Below are 15,345 nucleotides of genomic sequence, written 5' to 3' on the forward strand. Positions count from 1 at the left end.
ACAAATGTGCCTCTTTGCGAGGTCGCTAGGTATTGTACAGTCACAACACTACACCCTTTCTTCTGGGGGGGAAAAGCACGTCTACAGGAAACAGTTTAATTGGCCTCACTCAGTGCAATCCCATTTCTGACACCAGTGTAGGCCTTGGCGAAATCAGGGGTGGCCCTGACCAAGACTTGAACCCGGGAACCTGAGATTTTTAGAATGTTTTTTTTTGCTAAAGATGGCAAAACACAAAAAAATACATTAAGAAACACATTTTTATGAGACAAATGTTAACTGATGAAGGTCATTGCTGGTGATAATGTTGGTGAGAATGTCAGTGAAGTAGCCATACAGTTTATGGATATCAATAAACGTTGGATGGTTATAAAATGATCACTGTTTATATCGATTCCATTCTTCAAATGTTGCCAACTGAAACTCTTATGTAAGCCTTTATTGTTGCTGAGTTGATCAGAGAGACTGATGGTCTGATTGGCTCTTCCTATAGAGATAAAGTTATGTCCATTCACTGTTTGCTTTCTCCGCCAGGGATCTGAAAGGTTGAATTGACTCATTTTTGCCTTGATTTTCTTCCTCCTAATTAAGAAATTTGACTGAGAAGAGAATTTTTGGCCATTTTAAAACACTTCTGTTTTTTTTCTTATTTTGAGTATAATCCAATCCAAATCTATAAACCAATCTATAAATATCATACATTCTCGTTTAAAAAAAATGCTGACTTCATGACCAAAGTTATCCAATTTACACTTTTTAGTCAATTCTGGGACTCAAACGGATGTTTATGTCTTCTGACACTGGCCGTTTTCTCCCATATTTTTGTTTTTTGCTTAATGCCCCGTTAAATTCAGTTTTAAAATAGTATTTTGTTCTTGTAAACTTATTAGAGATCACTTTGGAAGTAGAAAACAGACAGCACACATTTTTTTAGGGGGGACAAACGTCTAAATATTGACCTGACACCCAAACTGCTTCAATTTGCAAGTTTGACCGCTGGTGTAAGTAGAATGTCATAGAATGCCACCAAGATTATTTTACAACTCAGAGGATATCACCATCAGCAATCAGGAAAAAGAATGGGTGGTGTGCAAGCACTTTGGAACAATATCCAACTACTCTGAGGTTTATGGGTATTCAGGACAAAATACATGTGACTGAGCATATTGTCTTCATAGAAGAGATTTCATCCAAGAGAACATACTCGTATGAACTCTTTTTGTTTCCTTGGCAATTCAATTTAAAAAATGAGGTGAGATTATTTTAAAACTAATCCAAACCACTTGTATGCTGCACTTGTTGAATACTTCTTGTGTACAATATTATATATTTTATATGATTCTGTTGATACAAATTCTAAGTTTAGGAACTGGGCATATACATTAATTACAACAGTAAACAGTCATAATCTAAAATTTAAAATGTGCTTTGATGATATATTGTGTTGAGAGGGAAAGGTTAATAAACAAGTAAATGATAAATAAGCAAATCAAGAGGATGGGATCAGGGTGGTGTAACGTTATTGCAGGTTGTGATTTTGACATACTAGCTCTAACTTCTTTAGGCACCGTAACAATGCACAGAAACACTGTATTGCTCACAACATTTGAAGATATTCTGAAAACTCTCGTTTATATAAAAAAAAAAATCTGCATGTGTAACTACATTTTTTCACGCAATAATACGTCAGCTGAATTCAACCTTTTTCAACCTGTAGGCCATGATAATTATTTATGCATGTATTAAAGTAAACAGTGTGAAAGTGTAACTGATAGAACATGTTACAGTTCCTTTGTATGTTCCAATTCGTGGAAAATCTATTTAGCCATACATTGGTCATTTAAACGAATCATTCATAATTTCAATCAATCAATCAAATGTCTTTACAAAGCCCTTTTGACATCAACCGATGTCACAAAGTGCTTATACAGAAACCCAGCCTAAAACCCCCAAACAAGCAAGCGATGCAGATGTAGAAGCACATTTCATTGCTTTAATGCTTTTCCAGTGAACCAACAAGTGGGCTATTCCAGGACCAGATGGCCGAGCGGGTCAGGCCCTACATTGACTTAATAGACTACCTGAGAGCCATTGGAATAGATCAGGACCTTCCACTGCCAGCCATTGCTGTGGTGGGAGACCAGAGTTCAGGAAAGAGCTCTGTGCTTGAGGCCCTATCTGGAGTGGCGCTGCCCAGAGGAAATGGTAAGATATTCTGTTCCATGGCGCCCAATGTTATATACTCTATATATATATATGTTATATACTCTCTATATATATATGTTATATACTCTATATATATATATGTTATATACTCTATATATATATATGTTATATACTCTATATATATATATGTTATATACTCTATATATATATATGTTATATACTCTATATATATATGTTATATACTCTATATATATATGTTATATAGGCTATATATATATATGTTATATAGGCTATATATATATGTTATATACTCTATATATATATATGTTATATAGGCTATATATATATATATGTTATATACTCTATATATATATATGTTATATACTCTATATATATATGTTATATACTCTATATATATGTTATATACTCTATATATATATGTTATATACTCTATATATATATGTTATATACTCTATATATATATGTTATATAGGCTATATATATATATGTTATATACTCTATATATATATGTTATATACTCTATATATATATATGTTATATACTCTATATATATGTTATATACTCTCTATATATATATGTTATATAGGCTATATACATATATGTTATATACTCTATATATATATATGTTATATAGGCTATATACATATATGTCATATACTCTATATATATGTTATATACTCTATATATATATGTTATATACTCTATATATATATGTTATATACTCTATATATATATATGTTATATAGGCTATATACATATATGTTATATAGGCTATATATATATGTTATATAGGCTATATATGTTATATAGGCTATATATATATATGTTATATACTCTATATATATATATATGTTATATACTCTATATATATATATGTTATATACTCTATATATATATGTTATATAGGCTATATATATATGTTATATACTCTATATATATATATGTTATATACTCTATATATATATATGTTATATAGGCTATATATATGTTATATACTCTATATATATATGTTATATAGGCTATATATATATATGTTATATACTCTATATATATATGTTATATAGGCTATATATATATGTTATATACTCTATATATATATATGTTATATACTCTATATATATATGTTATATACTCTATATATATATGTTATATAGGCTATATACATATATGTTATATAGGCTATATATATATGTTATATAGGCTATATATATATGTTATATAGGCTATATATATATATATGTTATATAGGCTATATAGCAATGCAGTTATCGGAACTCTTCCATTACTTGAGTGAATGTACATTTTTTTGGCGATATTTCTTTGTTGTTGTTGGTCTATTTTGACAAAAAAAGCTTTGTTATAAATTAAACTAGATTATCCTTGTGACATTGTTACCTATAAGGATATACTATGACATTTGAAATACTTAATTTAATAAAACAACAAACTTTTGAAAGTAGTTTTTATAATGGTGCGTTGACCTACTGGTGCCGTGCATTCAGCCCTCCTGGCTGCCCTGACAGTGGTTTGCTGTTGTCCCCACGTCAAATAGCAATTACACTCATGCATCTAACAGAGTTTCCACAAGACCTGAGACGGATCCAATGGCGGACTGGCCGTCGGGAGCACCGGGACATTTCCCGGTGGCCTGAGGGTCGTTTTGGCCTGCGGTGAATAGTCAACTTGACCAGCAATAATATAACAAGCAGGAATGAGTTGACGGAGAATCCACGCATCAGGGCGCGACTCTCGCTGCAGTGTCCCCGCACCAAAAATGACATCAGGTCTCTCCGCGACGCACATAGCAACAGTCTACGGTCTACCTGCCTCTCTACGGATAACATTTTAGACAAGTCGCACGGCGAAATGGAAAGTCAGAAGAGGAAAGGGGGTGCAGAGAGGGAGAGAATATAAAAAAGAGAAAGGGCCTTGCCACAGACGCTGCAAAATAAGCGACATGTTCGCCAGTAAGGGACCAAGTCAGTCAAAAACATTAGTTAAACCACACACACTGACACCCAGCATGGCTAGCTAAGTAGCCTAGCTAATAATAATCAATCAATCAATCAAGTTTATTTTATATAGCCCTTCGTACATCAGCTAATATCTCGAAGTGCTGTACAGAAACCCAGCCTAAAACCCCAAACAGCAAGCAATGCAGGTGTAGAAGCACGGTGGCTAGGAAAAACTCCCTAGAAAGGCCAAAACCTAGGAAGAAACCTAGAGAGGAACCAGGCTATGAGGGGTGGCCAGTCCTCTTCTGGCTGTGCCGGGTAATAATAGTGACACAACGGCCGGTAGACTAAACAGTTTGCACGTCTTCGTGGAGGAATTATATCATAGCAATGAGTGCAACATAGCGATCATAATATGACATTGAAGGCAATATGTTTCAACTAGTAAAAAAAAGTAAACATAGACTATGGACTTGCCAGCATTCGGTCATGACTCATGCCACATAAGCTAGGGAAAGTGCACATATACACTGTACAGCGAAACAGGCCACAGTAACGTAACCATAATACATCCATGAAGTAACACAGTAGCCTGTGTGACACAGCACAGGCAGTGACAAAGATCATTAGCGCCATTAGTACCAGCATTACAAGTTACAATAATATACAGCTCTGGGAAAAATTAAGAGGCCACTCCAAATTAAGAGACCACTCTTAATTTTTTTCCAGCGCTGTATTAATGTAGCCTACTGATACACTAATGATAGTGAGTATGATAATAGAGTATTTTCTTTGCAAAGGTGGAGAAGGAAGCAGCAGCAGCAGAGCTTCAGGTGGCAGAACTGTAGATAGTGGTCAGTTCAGAGTCAGACTCAGAGCAGGAACCTCCAGGTACAACTTCAGAGCACAAACCTAAACATGTAGGCTATGATTTTTAGATTAATATGTGCTTCATTTATGAGATTATCAGTAGGAATGTAATCGGATGAAGGCATACAATCGATGACTGCACAAGTAATACAAGTTTAAGTTGAGGTTATTTACAATGTTAATCTCATTCTGCAGAGCAACTAGATGTGCAGAGAGAGAGAGAGAGAGAGAGAGAGAGAGCGAGAGAGACACACAGAGACACAGAGACACAGAGACACAGAGACACAGAGACAGAGACAATAGAAAGGGACAGCGAAAGCACTGAAAATCCATTTTATTATTTTGTCCGTCCTCAGTCCAAGGATTTAGAATTATTTTTCAGTACCACCTTAAACAAACCGCTCAAAGAGTCATTCCCAATGTATTCCACTCCAAAGATGGAACAAACAGAAAATGCCTGACATACTATGAAGTAACTCACTCCTTGTTCTGCTCAGTATGTCTTGCATTCACAAAACATTCAGCCAGTGATAGTACATTTGTCAAAGGAGGCATGCAGGCCTGGAAACATGCCCATCAGAAAGTACAGGAACATGAGAGAAACAAGACCCATAGAGAAAGTGCAGAATACTTTTTTCCTCAGAGCCAGCAAAGCAGACATCCGTACCCTTCTGAGTGATAATGTCAGTTCAACGGGACCAGGTCAGAAAGAGGAGGCAGGTCACGGAACGTGTGATTGATGTAGTTAAAGTTATTGGTAAATGTGGGCTTAGCTACAGAGGATACAGACACGAAGCTGCATATAACTTGGAAAACATGGCCGACAATCATGGCATGTTTCTTGAGCTTATATTGTTACTAGTGGTAATTGCTTCCTGGTTACTCTAAAGTAGCTATGCTATGACTCTTCCTTTAACAGGCTGACAAGGGTGAAAGAACATTTGCTGTGAGTTAAAGCTTTTGTACAGAGACATGTTTTTTTGGACTTTCATATTATACTTGCAGTTATGTAGCCAATGTTCAATTTAACTGACTCAGTGTTTAGATGTGTTTATTGTGTGCTGTTGGCTTTATGAATACCAGTGAGGGAACATTGTAATCTACATTTTTTTTGTAGAGGAGTGCTTTTTCGACTTTTCTATTATACTTACTTACATTGTTGTAGCTTATGTTCAAGTTCAGTGAATGTGTGTGAAGTTTTTTTTAAATACTTTTGATATGCTTGATGCTTGAATATAAAGATAATCATTTGAACATTTGAGCTAACTCTGTATATCTCATTCTCTTTTTAAAAAGTGTAGGCTAATTGTTTTGTGTGTCTAGCCTTGTACATGTGTATGTGCGATGATTGGTGTATTCATAGTGAGTTTTTGAGGGTGCACCCATAGCCAATAGCATACCTTGAAAACTCAGTGTTCAGATAGGCTACTTGTTGGTCAGTCCCAAATGTTTGTATTTTGTAATGTGGATAACTTTCTTCCCAAATGAACATAGTGGCCAAATGTATAACTAGTTTGGTACCCGTTACATCAACAAATAGGGTTAGCCTACAAAATTAGCGGTCTGGTGGTTTGCGTGAACAGGATGGCCTGGGATGGAGTCAAATTCCCGGCCTGAATTATTATTATTATTATTGTTATTATTATTGTTTCAGTCTGCCGCTGCACAGATCAATGCTCACCAGAAAACCTTTTTGCATAGCGTTGGTTGTATTGTAATTTCATGTTAATTTCCAGGTATTGTCACCAGGTGTCCACTGGAACTCAGACTCTGTTATGTCAGCGGAGTGGCCTGGAAGGCTGTCATCTCATACAGAGACAAACGTATTAATATTGGTGACCCCTCAGAAGTCGCGGGACACGTTAAAGAAGGTTAGATTAAATGTTCATATTTGTATAATCTACTTAAAAACAGCATAAACTCCTGTAGAAACGATGTATTGCATAAAAAAAGGTTAGATTAAATGTTACTATTTGTGTAATCTATTTAAAAAATAGCATAAACTCTTGTAGAAACGATTTATTGCATTAAAAAGGTTCGATTAAATGTTACTATTTGTGTAATCTATTTAAAAAATAGCATAAAATCTTGTAGAAACGATGTATTGCATATTTACATGCATTTTCTGATCATTTAGCCAGATCTTGAACATATGCAATGTGTTTAGTACATGAAAACAACATTTACATTGGTCTGTAGACGGCAGTAATTATGCTTTTTTTGTGGGTTTAAAAAAATAGTCCCAGTTCGATAGTGCCTGTTCGTTTTGACTGGTCAATCCATTGAGGTTCTAGTGTACATCTATATTTCTTCAATTTGATTTAACAGCCCAGAACGAGTTAGCTGGAGAGGGAGTGGGGATATGTGATGAACGGATCAGTTTGAAGATCATGTCCTCTTCAGTGTGTGACCTCACTCTGATAGATTTACCTGGGATCGCCAGGGTACCTGTACAAGGACAACCAGAAGACATTGGAGCCCAAGTAAGTGTTGATTTTGATCACTTTTGGATTCTAGCCAATCTTTTCGATTCAAGTTGTGTGATCTTGGCATATTCATACAAAACATCTGTCACATTAAACATCCAAAAAAAGTGACATTACCAAGATTGATTAAAACAAAACCACGCCAGTCATGCTCTTCTGGCTTTTCTCTAGATCAAACGTCTCATTCTGAAAATCTTATCAAAACAAAAAACCATTAACTTGGTGGTGGTGCCTTGCAATGTTGACATAGCAACAACAGAAGCTCTGAAAATGGCCAAAGAAGTGGATCCTGAAGGCACAAGAACTTTAGGTAAAGAAATCATATAAAGTAGACTACTAAATAATTATAATAACATACTACAGGAAAGGTTTATTTGCACTGAAATGTCTTCAATGTGTTGTTGGTGTGCTCTAAGAGTAACGTTTTTTTATTTGTGTCTTTGTCTTACAGCCATTCTGACGAAGCCAGACCTGATTGACAGGGGAACAGAGAAGGATGTGTTGGACATTGTTCGCAATAAAATCATCCCTCTCAATATGGGCTACGTTATTGTGAAATGTCGTGGTCAGAAACAAATTAATGACGGCGTCACCATAAACGATGCAATTGAGGAGGAGAGGGACTTCTTCGAAAATCACGACGAATTCAGGTGAACTGTTTACTTGTTTCTCGACCTCTTGACACGCAGTTACAATGTATGTTCTTCTACTATATCTTGTCTCTCTCTCTCTTTTTCAATGTATAGCTCCCTCCTGGATGAAGAAAGGGTAACCACCAAGTGCCTAGCCGCTAGACTGACCCAAACCCTGGTCAACCACATCCAAGTTAGGCCAACTTCTAATCATTTGTCCCTTATGCATTCTAGTTAGGAATGGAGGTCGTTATTGGCTTAGGAGCACAGTGAGATAGAACACTTCCACATCCTATCCCTAGGGGGCAGTAGCAACCAGAATAGGTGCTTATGGCTTCTTGAATGACAATAATGTTATATATCAGATGAAACCGTGTTTTTTTTTTTTCCCCAGAAATCAATGCCACAGATGTCTGATCAGATAAAATAGCAGCTGTGGGTTTATCAGACGGAATTGACTAAGTATGAGGGTGGTCCTCCCGTGGATCCTGCAGAGAAGAGGAAGTACCTTATTGAGGTGAGTAACCACTTAAACCTATCAGCTGTCATCTTTAATATAAAGTTGTTTCAGTATGAATCAGGAACTGATTCCTTTTCATATAAAATGAAAAGCTTGAGTCTGTAAAGCTGGTTTTAAAAAAAACACATCACCGGCTATTTCCTGTGTTCTGTTTCCCCCCTCAGGTGATAAAACAGTTCAATTACAAGATTGATCAGTTGTGCAGAGGGGAGCTGAAAAACGATGAAAATCTATTCATTAACATGCAAAAAATATTTGCAAAATGGTTTGAAAAGCTTGGACAGTCCAAGGCAGGCTGTAAGTATACAATTTTAAATCGATAAACAGGTTATTGTCGGGATATTTGGCACAGGAATAACTGTTTTCACTTTATTTCACAAATATTCATGGTTTGTACTTATACTATAAACAGATGTAATGCTGGTAACTGTGTAAGCATGCACCACCTCATAAATAAATTCAAATATGGTAATCAAAATACTTATTCACATAAATAATGTAACACAATAGTATTTATGTCTCATGATTTAATTTATTTTACACTAAAATGATTTAACTTCCATTTACCTCAATTTAGACCACAAAATGACCCAAGATGTGGTCAATGAATTTGACCAGAAGCACAGGGGAAGAGAACTTCCTGGTTTCAGTAACTACACTTTATTCGAAAGTGTTGTTCAGCAACTGGTGGGGGAACTGAAGAATCCAGCTATGAACACACTACAGAAAATCAAAGGTACTTTCACTTCATTTTTACCTATACTGATTTTGTTTTTAATACACTAATATTTGGCAAAAATGTTTCATCGTGTCATAGCTTGAGGGACAGTGAGAGACAGTGAGGGACAGTGAGGGACAGTGAGAGACAGTGAGGGACAGTGAGGAACAGTGAGGGACAGTGAGGGACAGTGAGAGACAGTGAGGGACAGTGAGGAACAGTGAGGAACAGTGAGGGACAGTGAGGGACAGTGAGGGACAGCGAGGAACAGTGAGGAACAGTGAGAGACAGTGAGGGACAGTGAGTGACCATTAGATAGAACACACACACATGCTATTCTTTGGATGTACATCATTACATTATTTACTCTTGATATATTTATTTTTTTAACACACAAAACACTTAATTACCTCCACATGATACTGATTCTCACTCCGTGGTGGTGGGTTCGGGTGTAGGAGGTGAATGACACAGCCGTCCAGAGACCCTCTGCTAGTCGAAGACAATAAACACTCCCATTCATGCTTTTCTTTTTCTTTCCATTTGTATGTCTTGTAATTGTAAATGTTTTGGATGCTTTGGAAATACATACTGCCTGAATGTCATGCCAATAAAGCAACTTTGAATTGAATAGTACCTTAGTGATCGAGGTAAGGGAATTGAATAGTACCTTAGTGATCGAGGTAAGGGAATTGAATAGTACCTTAGTGATCGAGGTAAGGGAATTGAATAGTACCTTAGTGATCGAGGTAAGGGAATTGAATAGTACCTTAGTGATCGAGGTAAGGGAATTGAATAGTACCTTAGTGATCGAGGTAAGGGAATTGAATAGTACCTTAGTGATCGAGGTAAGGGAATTGAATAGTACCTTAGTGATCGAGGTAAGGGAATTGAATAGTACCTTAGTGATCGAGGTAAGGGAATTGAACAGTACCTTAGTGATCGAGGTAAGGGAATTGAATAGTACCTTAGTGATCGAGGTAAGGGAATTGAATAGTACCTTAGTGATCGAGGTAAGGGAATTGAATAGTACCTTAGTGATCGAGGTAAGGGAAAACATTTTAAGTCGTTAACGTATGCATCTGTATGTGTTTTTCAGATCTGGTACAGAAGCACTTTTTTATTGTGTCCAAAAACTGCTTTGAGAATTATCCTTGCCTTCAGCGTTTTTCAATGGTAACGTAACAGTACATTAACAGCTGTGGTATGATCTGTCACAATACACACTGCACATCCGTCTAAACGCTGTTTTTTTTTTACGCCATTTTTATTTTGTGAATAGCGTTTCTACACCTATTACGTGAAATGAGTTGTTTTTACATCGTTTTTTATTTATTTTTAATATACTACATCCTTACACTTTGTTTTAATCTCCTAGACCAACATTGATGACATCCATAAACAGCAGTTAACCACTGTGATGGACAGGATCGAGGAGCAGTTTGAGATGGAGATGCATATGTACACACAGGATGAAATCTTTGCCCGAACACTGACGCCAACACAGACGGCAACCCCAGGGGAAACTGACTGCTCAGGTTATGACACCAGGAGCAAGTACCCTGAACTCCTCAATTCATACTTTGAGGTACCAACATGAGACATTGTAACTGTTGTTCATATGGCAACTATTCATGCCTATGGTGTCCGTGATCTGAGAGGACAATGCCACTGCTCGTAGATCAGCTACTCACGTCTAGGTATTAAGACCAATTAAGGACAGCATAATTGTTCGTAGAACAACTATTCATGTCTTGGGGTTCATGAACATAAAAGGAATTTTGTAACAGAAGGCAACAACAGGGGAAACTGACTGCTCAGGTTATGACACCAGGAGCAAGTACCCTGAACTCCTCAATTCATACTTTGAGGTACAACGCAACACTAGTTCCAACATGGAGATCCAAAGTACAGTAGCTATGTCTCGATTAAAGAGCGCAGGAGGAGTTGTGCCAGGAGGAAAATCATGCAGCACTCTCTAGCGCCAGTGAGGAGAAATTGTATTTTGAATGAAAAGATGATGTGGAGATGGTTGGGGCGGCAGCAGTACGAATCCCAGCGTGTTGTTAATCTAAGCCAATCCCTTTAACTCTATTAACCGTAGTGGCTAACATAGCTGACTCCAAGTCGCTAACTAACCCATAACAACTTGATCGCTTACTAGTTCTGATGTTCACACGCTAGCTTTGACGAAACCAATGTTTACATCTAATCGTTAGTCCTCTCCCGCCTTACCTCTCCCTCCCGCCCTTCCTCTCCCTCCCGCCTCGCCTCTCCCTCCCGCCCTTCCTCTCCTCTCCCTCCCTCCCTCCCGCCTCGTCTCTCCCGCCTCTCCTCTCCCCGCCTCTCTTTCTTTCTCAGATCGTGGTGCAGCGACTGGCAGACCAGGTGCCCATGCTGATTCGTTACTTCATCCTGAAGGAGTCAGCCAGGATCCTGTCCAGTGAGATGCTGGGCCTGCTGAACAGAGAAGACTTGGACGAGATGCTGAAGGAGGAATCAGAGATTGGCCGGAAACGTGAAGCCTTGCGGGAAAAAGTGAAGCGTCTTGGACTGGCCAATAACAAGATCAGTAGCCTCTGGGATCAGAGTGATTGACATTGTGATGTAACCAACAAGGGCTGAATAACTGTCCCACAATCATTTTTACATGCAATTAATCAACATACAGACTATTTTAAAAGATGGACATTTTAGTGCTGTCAAATTTGGGATTCAGAACACTGAAAATGATATGCCCATTGTCACAGACCACAGCTATACTCTCAAGAGCTCTGGCCTGTTATACTATCATCACATATCCGCAAAATATTAAATCTCAAAATTGACAAATGAAAGATGTTAAGACTGTTTTTTGATATTATTCAAATGGACAAATCGTCGCTGATGTACAGTAAGTAAACCTGGTATCTCCAAAACGTAAACTTTTCAGGAAATAGAAAAAAAACAGCCGTACCATTGATGATCACACAATCAACAAAACTTCAGAAGCTATTTGAGTACATACTGTAAAGGGACTATTTTCAATTAATGTAAAAATGTTGGGGAAAAATGGAGTTGGAGGGTTCTCTTTCGACAGCAACAAATGGAAATAAATGTTGTATCCCATCTTTTTCTAATTGTTCAAAAGGGGCATCAGCATTGAGAATAATGTTATAACAGCATGATTTATACTTGATGCCCGTTAGCAAATAACAACGGTGAAAATGGACACCCTTGTCTGGTTCCTCTTTGCAACTGGAATGGTTTAGATGTATACATTAGTTACATCTGCTGTTTTGAGATATTTGTATATTAATTGTATTTAGTTGATTATAAAACAGACCTATTCCAGGGTGATTTTAAGGAACAGAGTAGACTCTAGCAGAGCCTAATAATGTTGGGTGAACTGCAATGAAATAGCAATCGATTATTTTGTAAATTGGCTTTCGTTGTAATATTCTCACGCTCTTGAAATGGTCTGGAATACATCAACATATACAGCATAATGGTGGTGAGAATGTATTTTTTATCTATTTATATCAGTAACTTTGGGGTCAAAATTATTATTGCTTCTATGGATTGCATTCTTCAGACGTTTCAGGAAACTTTGAATGTACTGGTTGCCGACTCAGTCAACAAACGATGCTCTGATTGGCTCTTAATCATTTCAAAATGATTGACTTGTAAACAGGGAACTAACTATAAGGGGTAATAACAGAGAGAGGCTGGGTTGATAGTATGATTTCTTGTTCATTTATTATATTATGTGAATGTGTATATACACAAATTAGATGTTGCTTCCAAATGTATTGTTTCTATCAATTGAATTAAACACATAAATAGGCCATATGGTATATGTGTGACTAAGATACACAATGCCAATGTCCTACCAAATAAGTAAAGTAGGAACAGTTTTGATGCATATAGCAACTGAGTTCCAAATTCTAAATATGGCAGGATTCTAAGTACAGTTAATAGTTCTAAAATGGTGGGTATTTTTTGGGCGGTGCAGTGCAAAGAGAAAACAGATTTAGTTTGAATTGTATCAACTTTTTGATGTCACACCGATGTCACTGTCATGATCGTCTTGAGGATAATGAGTGGACCAAGGCGCAGCGTGGAAAAAATACATCTTCTTTTAATGAAGAAAAACAAACACTTACTAAACGAACAAAATAACAAACGATCGTAAAGCTAAAATGAACTAAGTGCATACATGCAACATAGACATAGACAATTACCCACAAACACCTAAAGCCTATGGCTGCCTTAAATATGGCTCCCAATCAGAGACAACAATAAACAGCTGTCTCTGATTGAGAACCAAACCAGGCAACCATAGACTTTCCTAAACACCTACACTGAACACAACCCCATATATTCTACAAAACCCCCTAAACAATACACACACCCTAAACTAGACAAAACACACAAACATCCCCCATGTCACACCCTGACCTAACTAAACTAATAAAGAAAATCAATATAACAGAGGCCAGGGTGTGACAGTCACACTGAAATCTCGTCTGCATGGTTTTTACATTTGACCTTTATTTAACTAGGCAAGTTAACTAAGAACAAATTCTTATTTTCAATGACAGCCTACTGGGGAACAGTGGGTTAACTGCCTTGTTCAGGAGCAGACCAACAGATTCTTTACCTCGTCAGCTCGGGATTCGATCGTGCAACCTTTCAGTTACAAGTCTAACGCTTTAACCACTAGGCTACCTGCCACCCCTCAGTGTCCCAGAGCGCAGAATAACTGAGGAATTTACAAACGCACAACAGCCGTTGAATATGACCGGTGTCAGTAAACGTCGGCAAAAAAAACGTTATTAAATTGTTGTTAGCAGTATGGTTACAGTCACCAACGCTCTAAATCAAATAATTTTATTGGTCACATACACGTTTTTAGCAGATGTTATTAGCAAAATGCTTGTGTTTCTAGCTCCGACAGTGCAGTAATATCTAACAAGTAATATCTAACAGTTTCACAACCATATACCCAAAATACACGTCAATCTAAGTAAGGAATGGATTATGAATATATATATATACATATACACTTTAGTTCAAAAGTTTGGGGTCACTTAGAAATGTCCATGTTTTTGAAAGACAAGCACATTTTTTTGTCCATTAAAATAACATAACATTTATCAGAAATACAGTGTAGACATTGTTAATGTTGTAAATGACTATTGTAGCTGGAAACGGCAGATTTTTTTATGGAATATCTACATAGGCGTACAGAGGCCCATTATCAGCAACCATCACTTCTGTGTTCCAATGGTACGCTGCGTTAGCTAATCCAAGTTTATCATTTTTAAAGGCTAATTGATCATTAGAAAACCCTTTTGAAATTATGTTAGCACAGCTGAAAACTGTTGTCCTGATTAAAGAAGCAATAACATTTGCCTTCTTTAGACTAGTTGAGTATCTGGAGCATCAGCATTTGTGGGGCGGCAGGTTAGCCTAGTGGTTAGAGTGTTGGACTAGTAACCGGAAGGTTGCAAGTTCAAATCCCCGAGCTGACAGGGTACAAATCTGTCGTTCTGCCCCTGAACAAGGCACTGTTCCTAGGCTGTCATTGAAAATAAGAATTTGTTCTTAACTGACTTGCCTAGTTAAAAAAAATATATATACTGTATGTAACTAGTATTGAAATATGATGTAACTACACTGAAATATGTAAGAAAGTGAAACGCTGTGAAAATCTCAATGCTATCCAATTTGTAAGTTGCTCTGGATAAGAGCGTCATGTAAATGTGGGTTCAATTACAGGTTCAAAATGGCCAGAAACAAAGAACTTCTTCAGAAACTCGTCAGTCTATTCTTGTTCTGAGAAATGAAGGCTATTCCATGTGAGAAATTGCCCAGAAACTGAAGATCTTGTACAACGCTGTGTACTGCTCCCTTCACAGAACAGGACTATTTGAAGAATCTCATAATTTAAAATATATTTGGATTTGTTTAACACTTTTTTGGGTTACGACAT

General features: G+C 37.1%; 1 pseudogene; it reads left to right on the forward strand.

The window, feature by feature from the left end:
• Positions 1–1,247: 1,247 nt before the first annotated feature.
• On the forward strand, positions 1,248–11,966 carry LOC120062960 (annotated as a pseudogene).
• Positions 11,967–15,345: the final 3,379 nt, after the last annotated feature.

This window comes from Salvelinus namaycush, chromosome 18 (assembly GCF_016432855.1).
Source record: "Salvelinus namaycush isolate Seneca chromosome 18, SaNama_1.0, whole genome shotgun sequence".
Lineage (NCBI taxonomy): Eukaryota > Metazoa > Chordata > Actinopteri > Salmoniformes > Salmonidae > Salvelinus > Salvelinus namaycush.